At 40.3% G+C, this 13,663-nt stretch overlaps 1 protein-coding gene across 7 annotated transcripts in view; it reads right to left on the bottom strand.

The window, feature by feature from the left end:
* The window catches only part of SLC10A7 (solute carrier family 10 member 7), a 317,217-nt gene that overhangs the window by 264,060 nt on the left and 39,494 nt on the right, over positions 1–13,663 (bottom strand). The gene's annotated exons all lie outside the window — the stretch shown is intronic.

Here is a 13,663-nt window from a genome sequence, read left to right on the forward strand (position 1 = left end):
CACTGGAGTGGGTTGCCATTTCCTTCTCCAATGCATGAAAGTGAAAAGTGAAAGTGAAGTCACTCAGTCCTGCCCGACTCTTAGCGACCCCATGGACTGCAGCCCACCAGGCTCTTCCATCCATGGGATTTTCCAGGCAAGAGTACTGGAGTGGGGTGCCATTGCCTTCTCCAAGAGAGGGGCTAGAAGAGATGAAAACCAAGGAAAGGTGGGGCAACTATAGAGATTAACAACTGTATGCTTGTGTGTGCTCAGTTGTATCCTGATTCTTTGTGATCCCATGGACTGCAGCCCGCCAGGCTCCTCTGTCCATAGAATTTCTCAGGCAAGAAAACTGGAGTGGGTTACCATATCACTACCACTCAAGAAATGAAAAAAAAGAAAATCAAATCAGTTCCAGAACACATTAGAAAAATGGATTTTAAAAAAATTTTCCAAAATTCCCCCTAGATGTCTAGTTTTGTACCTTGCATTAGGAAAACTGCTGCTAAGTAACAAAACTGTTTCTCAATATTAAATCCACATTTCCAGAATAAAAGAGGTAGAAGATTCAAGGCAATCAGTGAGATGTTTTTTACAATACTGCACACTATTAAGATATAATGGACCCAGGAAGTAATTCAGCTTTCCAAGTGTCTTCTAAATATCATATTATTTTTCATTCTATTCAATATAATTCCAGCGTTAAGCTTACTTTATTCTATTCCATTATTTGAAAAATTATACACATATATTTCATACTAATTGTGATTAAGTTTAACTGCATACACATACAGAAAAAGAAACTCCAAATGACCAGTAGCTTATCCAAGAGAGGAATTCCTTTTTTCATGTGAAGGACATCCCGAGGGAGGCAATCCAGGGCTGCCATGGCGGCTCCATAGTCAAAAGGACCCAAGTCCTATTCTTGCTACTCAGCTATCGTGAGGTCTAATCATTAGCATGGCATAAGATTTCTTCTCAAGCTCTAGTCATCAAATTAACATGCCAGTAAGCAGAGAGGAAGGAAAAATGAACTTTTAAAGAGATGTCTTGGGGACTTCCCTGGTAGCCCAATGGTTAAGAATCCACCTTCCAATGCAAGGGATGTGGGTTCAATTCCCAATCAGGGAATTAAGATCCCACATGTCATGGGGCAACTAAGCCCGTGTTCCACAACTAAGCCCCAACACAGACAAATAAATAAATAAAATTTTAATAACATAACAAATAATGAGATGTCTTGAATGTGATACACAGTGCTTCCATTTACATTTCACTGGCCAGAATTTAATTACATGGCCACTAGAACACCAGAAAGTTTGGTAAATACAGTATTTAGGTGGCAATGAATAACTAGGATATTCAGTTAAATACACCTATCATTGTAGGTAAATAAGTCCAAAACAAAGAAGGGAAAATTCATTAACTATTACCTGTATCTGATTAGTATAATTCATATAAAAGAATAAGAATTATCAACAAATCACCATGATGAAATCAGAAATTAGGTTTCAATTTGAGAAAAATAATATCCAGTTAAAGATACAGGGAATCAATTCATTTCCTTGCAACACAGTGAATTTCATTTATTTGCTGAAGTATGAATTGAGTCTTTACTAAATTAATCAAGCAGATTCTCCCAATGAGTTAATATTGCGTATGGGCTAAGATTGAGTCAGTGTACAGACTAAGGCATAATTTTAGGTCTGAAAAGGAGTACGTCAAGGCTATATATTGTTACCCTGTTTATTTAACTTACATGGAGAGTACATCATGAGAAACGCTGGGCTGGATGAAGCACAAGCTGGAATCAAGATAGCTGGGAAAAATACCAATAACCTCAGATATGCAGATGACATCACACTTATGGCAGAAATCATAGAAGAACTAAAGAGCCTCTTGATGAAAGTGAAAGAGGAGAGTGAAAAAGTTGGCTTTAAACTCAACATTCAGAAAACTAAGATCATGGCATGTGGTCCCATGACTTCATGGCAAATAGATGGGGAAACAGTAGAAACAGTGACAGACTTTATTTTTTGGGGCACCAAAATCACTGCAGGTGGTGATTGCAGCCATGAAATTTAAAGATGCTTGCTTCTTGGAAGGAAAGTTATGACCAACCTAGACAGCATATTAAAAAACAGAGACATTGACAACAGAGACATTACTTTGCCAACAAAGGTCTGTCTAGTCAAAGCTATGGTTTTTCCAGTGGTCAAGCATGGATGTGAGAGCTGGACTATAAAGGAAGCTGAGCGCTGAAGAACAGATGCTTTTGAACTGTGGTGTTGGAGAAGACTCTTGAGAGTCTCTTGGAGTGCAAGGAGATCCAACCAGTCCATCCTAAAGGAAATCAGTCCTGAATATTCATTGGAAGGACTGATGCTGAAGCTGCAACTCCAACACTTTGGCCACCTGATGCAAAGAGCTGACTCATTTGAAAAGACATGGGAAAGATCTTTCTTTCTGATGCTGGGAAAGATCAAGGGCAGGAAGAGAAGGGGCTGACAGAGGATGAGATAGTTGGATGGCATCACCGACTCAATGGACATGGGTTTGGGTGAACTCCAGGAGTTGGTGATGGACAGGGAGGCCTGGAGTGCTGCAGTCCATGGGGTCGCAAAGAGTTGGACACGACTGAGTGACTGAACTGAACTAAAAGACAGTGATTTTCCATCACCCCACCTGCATCCCTTACCAGCACTGAGAGGAAAAAACGTCAGAAAAGGAGCAAAAGAGTGAAAATCACAATAATCAAACCAGTTCCCTTCGAGGCCTATCTCCCAGATAAAATGGAGAATTACTTGTACAGAATCATGAAGGAGGGGATTTAAGAAGATTATATGATTTGACTCTGACTGGAGATTTCTGAGAGTTCCAGTTAAACCCCAAAAACCTCTCATGTGGCCACTGATCTCCATGACTTCTGCAACATCCAGATAAAGCTGCAATGAATCATCGTGAGCAAAATTAGGAAGCAGCAGTTACTTTAAAAAGTAACAGTGTGGAGATTCCTTAAAAAACTGGAAATAGAACTGCCATATGACCCAGCAGTCCCACTGCTGGGCATACACACCGAGGAAACCAGAATTGAAAGAGACACGTGTACCCCAATGTTCATCGCAGCACTGTTTATAATAGCCAGGACATGGAAGCAACCTAGATGTCCATCAGCAGACGAATGGATAAGAAAGCTGTGGTACATATACACAATGGAGTATTACTTAGCCACTTAAAAGAATACATTTGAATCAGTTCTAATGAGGTGGATGAAACTGGAGCCTATTATACAGAGTGAAGTAAGCCAGAAAGAAAAACACCATTACATTATACTAACTCATATATATGGAATTTAGAAAGATGGTAACGATAACCCTGTATGCGAGACAGCAAAAGAGACACAGATGTATAGAACAGTCTTATGGACTCTGTGGGAGAGGGCGAGGGTGGGATGATTTGTGAGAATGGCATTGAAACATGTATAATATCATACATGAAATGAATCGCCAGTTCAGGTTCAATGCATGAGACAGGGTGCTTGGGGCTGGTGCACTGGGATGACCCAGAGGGATGGTATGGGGAGGGAGGTGGGAGGGGGGTTCAGGATGGGGAACACATGTACACCCGTGGCAGATTCATGTCAATGTATGGCAAAACCAACACAATATTGTAAAGTAATTAGCCTCCAAAAATAAAAAAAGTAAGTGGCTGCCAAGAAAAAAGGCCTGAGGGTACATGACTGGAACAAAAGCACAACAGGATCACACATTCTAAAGGCAGCTTCCTAATATCTGGGTGCTGAGGGCAGAAAGGGCTTCCCAGGTGCTCCTAGTGGTAATGAATCTGCCTGCCAATGCAGGAGACACAAGAGAGGCAGTTTCGATCCTTGGGTCGGGAAGATGCCCTGGAGGAGGAAATGGCAAGCCACTCCAGTATTCTTGCCTGGAGAATCCCATGGACAGAGGAGCCTGGCGGGCTGCAGTCCAGGGGGTCACAAAGAGTCAGATACGACTGGGCGACTGAGCACAGTACAAAGCTCGACTGGACCGGACTGGAGGACAGAATGATTCATAGAGCAGCATGGACCCTGCAAACACCTGCTACACATGTAGCAATCCCATCCTAGGAGATCTTCAGAGGTCACCGCTGTCGGCGCAGACTGACTGACCCTAACAACCATGGAAGAATATGCATGCCAGGAAAATACATGGTGCTGTTGTTTGTGGTTTAGTCCCTAAGGCATACCCGCCTTTTGTGACCCACGGACTGTAGCCCCCCAGGCTCCTCTGTCCATGGGATTTCCCAGGCAAGAATACTGGAGTGGGTTGCCATTTCCTCCTCAAGGGGATCTTCCCAACCCAGGGATGAAACCTGCGTCTCCTGCATTGGCAGGCGGATTCCTCCCACTGAGCCACCAGGGCAGCATGCCAAGAAAGTGAATACTTTCCTCATTATAAGGCCCGGTTCGGGATTTGGAAACATGAGTGGATGTCCCACTTGGGGCTGAAAAACAGTTATGCCCAGAGCTTCCAGGAGTCCACACACGGCAAGATGACCATGAGGGCCGTGACAACAACATAGGCACCAGGGGACCAAGCAGGAACCTACTGAAGAGTCAAGCTTGGTGAGGACCTGGTTAGTGGAAGAACGAAAATCCACCAGCAAAGAGAAGGTGAAACGGTGATAAAAGGAAAAGATGAAAAGGACAGGAAAGAGAAAGGGAGAAGCTCAGATGATAATGCATAGATTTTTAAAATATAAATATAAAAAAAGAATAAGCTGTAAAAAATCAATAGACCATCATAATATGCTCTCTTCCCAGCTTTTTATTATTATTGTTATTTTGGTTGTGCTGGGTCGCTTTCTATTACTGCAGAGCCCAGGCTCAGCAGCTGTGGCACGATGACTTAGCTGCCTGGTAGCATGTGGAACCTTAGTTCTCTGACCAAGGATCGAACCCAGGTCACCTGGACTGGAAGGCAGATTCTTAACCACTGGATCACCAGGGGATTCCCTCTTCATAGTCCACATGAGGCAAAAAAAAAAAAAAATATGTGAAGCAATTGAGGCCATAAGATAGATAATAAACAAATACTAAATGTTTCTTCAGGTATCATGATAAAACTAGTTTTCTCAACCAAGGTAGAAAAATTACACATTTAACTTCTAACCCCTAAAGTAATAACACAGCATTCAATAAGACAATTCAATACTCAACTAGGAACTATGGGCCTTTCAAATAAACTGTCGAGAGAGCAATGACTAATTTATCAACAATTAACTATATCCAATAGACTTTCCAATCAACAACATTTTTAAAAGCCAGTCATCTATAGCAGTAACATAATTATATAATGTCTTGTAACCTGCAAAGCATGTGCACATTAATTTAATCACTTATCTAGCTAACACTAAACAACATGTATCTATTGCCAGGAGATATTTTATGTAACTTAATCTATGGTGTGGACTTAAGGGGGAAAAGTGGATATGTACTTACAGGATTTCTGACATTGAAATTAATTTTTTCTATTTAAATAAACAGCATTTAAAGAAAAAGCATATACATGGTCTGTTACAGTTTCAGATACTGGAATAACATTTGCTAGAAAGGGATGGATTTGCTGCTGTGTTTCCAGGTGGGATTGGCTTCCTGGTGGTACAGTTTGGGTCTGTGATACCAAAACAACTTCAAAACAAAAGGTCTCTTGTATTTGAGCTGTAGAGGGCAAGTTCAGCTTTGCTTTTCACATTTTCATCCTGCAGGGAATGGAAGCCGCTGAGATGGACATGAAGGAGCTCTAGGACTAGGGCAGTGGTGAGCTTTTCTTGTAACTCTACAGCTGCCATGATGCAGGGCAGCACATGGGCTTGGCCTCCTTGTGCCACTGATCCACCCACACCACCCAAGCATTTGGTTATTCCATTCAGATTTGGTATCTGTGTGGCACAGCAAAGCAGTAATTCTGCCACCAACTCACTACATACAAAGGAAGCAATATTTGCAGTCATTGTCAGCTACAATGCGATTGCTTCCTTGGTCAGTCTACCCTCTGGCTCCAATGTTCAGGTAAGTATGTTGCATTGATCAGGCCACTGCTCAGCAGATAAAGAATCAGCCTGCAACGCAAGAGATAGGAGACGCTGGTTCGATCCCTGGGTCAGGCAGATCCCCTGCAGGAGGAAAATGGAAACCCACTCCAGTATCCTTGCCTGAAAAATCCCACTGACAGAGAAGCCTGGTGAGCTACAGTCCAAAGGGTGGCAAAGAGTCAGACACAACTGAGTGACTAAGCGCACACACACACATGCACTTACCACTCCCATCAGACCCATCCATTCTCTTGGACCCTCCAACCCATGTGTTACCTTAACCCCACTAAGAAGGGAGGCCTTTTAAAAGATAGCCTGACTCCTAGGAGAGAATCTGAAAGTCTATCACTTCCAAGAACCAACTTACCAACCAGGACCCATGGGACTGGCTCAAGCTCTAGGGCCCTCCTCTGCTCCCTCTTGACTTACCCCACCTGCTCACTTGCCACACTTATGATTTAATACACCCAGTTTTCTCCATTTCATTACCAACTTCTCTGAAAGAAGACAACATTGCATCCTCTTTGTACTCTGCCTCCCCATTCCACAAAATACTAGCCCGTATTCTACAAATTACAAGTGCTCAATAATTTATTTTAGTTCAATGGTACACTAACATTCATATCTCAGAAAAATTTCAAGCCATCCACCTTTAATGAGGAGCCAACACAAGATTCAAGAGTACCTTCTTATGTGACTGATTTCTGGAGTTTAATTGGTTTTGCTTAAGATATTGTATAAAAGAATGAAAGGGTCCTGGAAAAGGAGTCTCTGCTTCCCAGCTGTCTGACAAGTCAACTCACCTCCAAATCCTAATTTGATCAACTACAAAAATCAAGATAACATAATACCAGTCCTACCTACTTCATATAATTGTTGGGAGGTTAAAAAAGAAAATACAGGTAAAAGTATTTCATAAGATATGCAAAATAAATGTATTTATCACAATAGGAGATGATTTAAAGAAGTAGTCTCATATACTTTAATTCTATATACAGTTGACCCTTGAACCATGGTTTGAACTCCCCGTGTCCACTTATATGCAGGCTTTTTCCAGTAGTAAATACTACAGTATTTATTGTGCTACTATACTAGATGATTGGGCTTCCCTGGTGGCTCAGTGGTAAAGAATCCACTTACAATGCAGGAGATGCAGGTTTGATCCCTGGGTTGGGAAGATCCCCTGGAGAAGGAAATGGCAACTCACTTCAGTACTCTTGCCTAGAAAACCCAATGGACAGAGGAGCCTGGTGGGCTACAGTCCATGCGGCCGCAAAGAGTCAGACACAACTTAGCAACCACCATTGCCATACTAGATGATCAGTGATTGGTTGAACTCCTGGATGTGTGTACAGAGTTGAGTCCATGGATAGAGGAACCAAGGATACAGGTTTGACTACAAATTATACATGGATCTCAACTTCAAGGAGGGTTGGCACCCCCAACTCCTATGCTGTTAATGGTGAACTATATACTGAAAATTCTATACAGAAATCACTGTTTATTCTAAAAAAGAAAAAAAAAATTACCTCATCACTCTTGCAAAAAAATATATTTAAGTATCTACCCATGTCTCTAATGTCAAAATCATTTTCCCACATGAGATATTTACTAAACAGCATCCGAAATTTAAAAGGGAAGAAAACAGACTAAAAGGTCCCACTCAGCTACTAAAATGTTTGTGTATGTTTTTCATCACCTAATAGGTTTGAAAATGCAAGATCAACCCCACAGAAGTCTTTTATTCCCCTTCCAGGCCAAATCAACCGTACAGAAGTCTTTTATTCCCTTCCAAGCACTAGAAATCTTTTATTTCCTTCTAGGCATTATGCCAGACATCTAGGAGGCTGCCACCGTGGAAGTGGTTGTGGCTACTGATGCTTAGACAAAGCAGAACAGGTGTGAATAACTGAGAAAAGTCAAAATAGTACAAGAGACAGCCAATTAAGTATCTTGGTTTTTCTACAAAAATTTATGATTTTTCTATAAAAGTGTGCTTAACATTGGACAAAGCAAAACTAGATGTGAATTATTGCTTTAATAAGGCATTTAAATCACGACACTCATAGGGCTATATTTAAACAAAGTCCTTCAAAATATTAATCTATGCAAATATATTTACTGTGACCCCAATACATGCCAAATGGTGCACCAGACACAGGATACAACTGTGAATAAGAAATACACATTTCCTGTCATCTAACCATGACTGCGAGAAACACAAGCATTTACATTACACTGTGCTACATGTGCCCTGACGGGGTAAGTGCCGCAGAACCTGGTAGAGAGATAGGAACGCTTCCTGAAGGGAGACTCGCAGTCAAGTAGGAACACCAGTATCTACACAACTTCTTAGTGTTTTACATAACTCAATTGTTTTTAGCTACCCTATGCTTGGTCTACTCCTAAATCAACCCTTTATTTTCTTACCTGAGAAAACGGGTTTGGGCACTAAGCCATGTGTAGATGGAGGGCTTTTGGTGCCATGCATCCTACCTCTAGTGTTAACTGAGAGTTTAGTACTAGGAGCACATGCGCTGAAAGCAGAGTGCCTGGGTTTCCATCCTTGCTCTTCCTCTTTTGCACTACATAATCCTGGGCAAGTTTCTGAATCTCTTTTTGAATCAGCTTACTCATCTATAAAATGGAGATAATAATAGTACCTAGCTCAAATGTTGTTAAAAGGCTTAAAGGAGTAAGTAAATATATAAAGCACTGAAAACAAGGATTGTCACGTATCATGAGCTATAAACACACTGGGATGTTATTATTTGGATGGCAAGACCTTACAGTGATTGCAGTCATCTCCTGCTGTGTGGATCAGCAGCTAAATAAATGCACTCAGGGCAGAGGAATTGTCCACAAAAGTTAAGAGTGTTTCCCGGAACTGTGCTTTGTTGAGGTCCTGCATCATTCCATTGTCCTGCTGTGCCCTTTTTTTCTCTTCCAGGTCAGAAATTGGAAAAGTATGGGGAAAATGCTAGCAGTTCTTCACATCCCTAAGAGGCTTTGTAAAACCTGAGGTCAGGCTTCTTCCAGGCAGTAAAAGGCTCCTTTAATTAAGCAAACAATCTTCTAACTCAATTAACTCCTTTCCTCTTTCTCTATTGACAATCAATTTATAATGAATTGGGCCTAAAGTTGTGAAACTCCATCAACCACAGGCAAACTGTTTCCTGAAGCAGGTTTTTTTATTACCCTCAGAAGTAAACACAACTTGAAAATAAAAAAATTTCAAAGAGAACTATATAATTCCTCCAATGAAAATTCCATTTGGGGGGACTTTCCTGGTGGTCCAGTGGTTAAGAATCCATCTTCCAACCCATTGCATGTGAGTTCAATCCCTGGTTGGGGAACTAAGATCCCACATGCTGCAACTACAGAAGCCCACACACTCTAGAGTTCATGCTCTGCAACAAGAGAAGCCCCCTCATGCCACAACTAGAGAAACCATGAAGACCCAGTGCAGCCAAAAGTAAAAAATGTAAAAAGCAAACAAAATTCCATTTTGGGTTATCTACAAAAAGATAATGATATCAAACCAATAGAACTTATGTCTCTCTCTTTATAAACTACTTGAGCATGGTAGAACTGTTTTAATTTTAATGCCAGCTCTCATTTTTCATCTGAAAATGTGACTATGCATCCCACCTTTAAGAGCAAGTATGCAAACACACGGGAGAGCAGTTGGTAATTAATATTATTGGGGAACTGGAAACATCAAATGCTGGAGGAATAAAAAGAATAAATGCACGCCAGCAACTCCATTGCACAAATGTAATGAATGAGTGTTTACAACGGCTTATTTTGACAAGGACTTGGTGTGAACTCAAACAAGACTTAAGGCACATTGGTCCCAGCTGTTCTTGATAATGTTGTTTCAGTCGTTAAGTTGTGTCTGACTCTTTGCGACCCCATGCACTGCAGCACACCAGGCTCCCCTGTCCTTTACTATCTCCCGGAGCTTCCTCAAACTCATGTCCTTGATAAGGAGGGCCCACAAAAGTTGAAAAGCATTTTTCATAGCTAACTCATCATGCCCTTGAAAAAAGATTAGTATATATAAATATACTTTGCCTTATACAGCTGGTTTCTCAGACTGTCATGATTTGCCTATTTGAGAAAGTATATCATTCTCAAACAATACGAATTTAATGTAATCATAATTGGACAGGAACTTGGAAATAATACCATCTCAGAGTCCAGATCTAAAGGACCATTTAATAAGAAACTCTATGGTGCATAAACTTCAAAGACTTCCCACGATAAGCACTCTGAAAGGGATCTAAAATGTACTTGCATTCATGAGAACATGTGTCTAATGTAGATAGAACATTGTTCAGTGCTAGCCCACTTTATTCTGGCACAGAAAATACAGGAAAAGATCCTTGAAGGAGAGATAAAGAACATATACTTGTGGAAACTACTGCAATGTAAGTGACCTCATCACTGTTCCGAACAACTCTGCTGGGACCAGTGTGTGACTAAGAGGAATTCGGAATCCTTCTCTAGCTTGCCCCATCCTTTGCCATTTTTATTATCGATACTGCCAAGAAAATTCAAAAATTGATTAAGGAGCCAAATACACTAAAAAGTATCTGATTAAGGGTACAAAAACAGTCTCTACTGTGGAAAGAAGAAAAGAGGAAGAATTCTGCCTGGACATCTGCCAGCCTTCTTGTGAGCTGTTTGTTTTAGTTGTTTAGTCGCTAAGTTGTACCCGATTCTTTACAACCGTATGGGCTGTAGCCCACCCGGCTCCTCTGTCCATGGAATTTCCCAGACAAGAACACTGGAGTGGGTTGCCATTTCCTTCTCCAGGGATCTTCTCAACCCAGGGACTGAACCTGCATTTCTTACGTCTCCTGCATTGGCAGGTGGATTTTTTTTTTACCACTGAGCCACCTAGGAAGCCCTCCTTCTTGAGAGGGAAATGGTAATTTGAGCTGGGCCTTGACTGATGGGCAGGACTTGCCCTGCCAGATATTGGAAGATGAGGAGGAGGTCCCTATTATAGAAACAGACTGGTCAAGTGAGCTGACCACGAGCAGCAGGAGATTTTCTCAGGAACATAAAGTTCTCAAACGGGTCTGAGGGCCAACACCAAAGGAACTGTCTGCAAGTAACAGGAAGCCAGGAATCTCCTGGAGAATACACCAAAGGCTGGAAAGTCTGTCCAGAAGATCAGAGTCGCTCAGGAGGAAATGGGGATGGCACATTTCCACTACCGTTTAGGGTAGTGTTCTTCAAACTGTAGTTCACAAGATCAATTTGGTGAAATGGCATTTCTTTTCCAAAATTAAAGAAAGCGAAGGAAAAGGAAGGGAAAGAGGTAGAGGCGGAGGAAGAGAAGGAAGGCGAAGGGGAGAAGGCAGGAGAGGGAGCAGAGAAAGTGCATTACACAAGAAACTTTTCCATTTCTAGCTGTGGATTGTGTGTGTGTGCACTTTAATGAAAATCACTCATTTAAAGGGCCCTGCAGGTCTAATACCTTGGCACTTGATTAGAATGCAACTCAGTTCACTCAATATATTCAGACCATTAGTTTGGGTCCAAGTGTTCTTGGTCATGAATAATTGCTTGAAAAATCTTAACTGCACTAAGCAAGACGTTCTCATTAGATGCTTAGAAGACACAGTTTGATATCTTCATAAGGCAAGTAAAGTTTAAAAGAGTCACTTCCAGAGTCTGTAGCATTGCAATAGAGATTATACTTGATTCCTATAGACGGATAGATGCTAAACACTTTCACATGAAAGATAAATGGGTAATGTAATTCTCTGTTATTAGGTGGATAATCTCATAGGGGGAGTAAATTGAGAAAGCATAAAGATCCACAAGTGATGCAATAAAGTAGATCATATTTCAGTAAGAAGCAACAGCTTAAAATGACAGATTACTTCCTCTTACTTATATAAGGCTTCATAAATATTTTTTCCCAAAGTATGTTCATGTAAAACAACCTTGCCGACATACAACTGATGAAAAAGCTGAAAAAGAACACCCAAAATCAAAGAGCTAATGAGCAATGAGGCTGAGAGAAGAGACAAAGTCTTCTCAGAAGTAATTTATGAATATTCCCATAACTCCATGGTGGAAAAAATTACTGGGACTAAATCTCTTTTCAATAGTAACAACTTTATAAATATATACAAATATATATGTAACTGGCAAGTAGTCAATGCACATATAAGCCAAAGAACCTAAAAACGGTACCTGCCCAGAATTTGGAAATGAAGGTATAAATAATCAAATTTTCTATACTATGATATAACAAATAGGAACATTAAATAAGATTAACTAAGAAAAAAGCTATGAATGTGTAGTTGATTAGACTAGTGTTTCCTCAAAATCATTAATGGACCCAGGGTACCTCCCTAAAAAGGAAAGTTTGATTATTAAAATGTAACAATAGAAATAAATCAAATTATTAAAAAATTTTGTTATTCAGAACATATGCAAACAATCTGATATTGAAAAATAACTAGATAGCAAATGTCCAATGTTTACGAAGAACTGTTCCAAGGACACGTGGTACCCGATTGTTTCTGTGGTCCGTTTGTCAGTTGGAATGGAACTGGAATGGTTTTCCAGGCTTTACACTTTAGAGGAAACATCCTACAACAAGCCTGTTCAATCCCCTTTATCTGGTTCTAAATTCCCAAAGCAATCTTTCCATAACTAATTTGACTTCCTATGCCCTTCAATTCCCAGAGGGAGTAATCTTGGATATCTAAAATGAATATTCCATATTATGGTAAGAAATATTTATACAAAAGTGTTGAGGACCTATGATACAAACTAACAAACTGCAATTACCATTTGTTAAATTTATTTAAAAATCTGCCATCTTGTAAATTTATTTAAATCCCATCCTCATATTGCAATTTATGGTTTATGTTTTATATTACTTACTCAACTGAAAATTATATGAAGGTACCATAATGTAGGAAGCTATAACAAGCATTCAACATATATTTTGAGTGATTAATGAATAGAATAAATGAATGCATACAGATGGCCAACAGACACATGAAAAGATGTCCAACATCACTAATGATTAGAGAAATGTAAATCAAAACCACAATGAGGTATCACCTTACACCAGCCAGAATAGATATCATCAAAATATCTACAAACAATAAATGCTGGAAAGGATATGGAGAGAAGGGAACCCTCCTACACTGTTGGCAGGAATGCAAGCTGTTACAACCACTATGGAGAACAGTATGGAGGTTCCTTAAGAAAATAAAAATAGAGTGACCAGATGACCCTACAATCCCACTCTTGGGCATGTATCCAGAAAAAAAAAAAAAACATGATCTGAAAGGATACAGTCACCCCAGTGTTCACTGCAGCACTGTTTACAATAGCCAAGACATGGAAGCAACCTAAATGTCCACTGATAGAGGAATGGATAAAGAAGATGTGGTGCATATATACAGTGGAATATTACTCAGCCATTAAAAGGAAAGAAAGAATGCCACTGGCAGCAACATAGGTGGATCTAGAGAGTGTCACACCGAGTGAAACATCAGATAGAGGAGAAATACCATATGACACCCCTTACACGTGGAATCCAAAAAGA

This window comes from Bos mutus, chromosome 17 (assembly GCF_027580195.1).
Source record: "Bos mutus isolate GX-2022 chromosome 17, NWIPB_WYAK_1.1, whole genome shotgun sequence".
Taxonomy (NCBI): Eukaryota; Metazoa; Chordata; class Mammalia; order Artiodactyla; family Bovidae; genus Bos; species Bos mutus.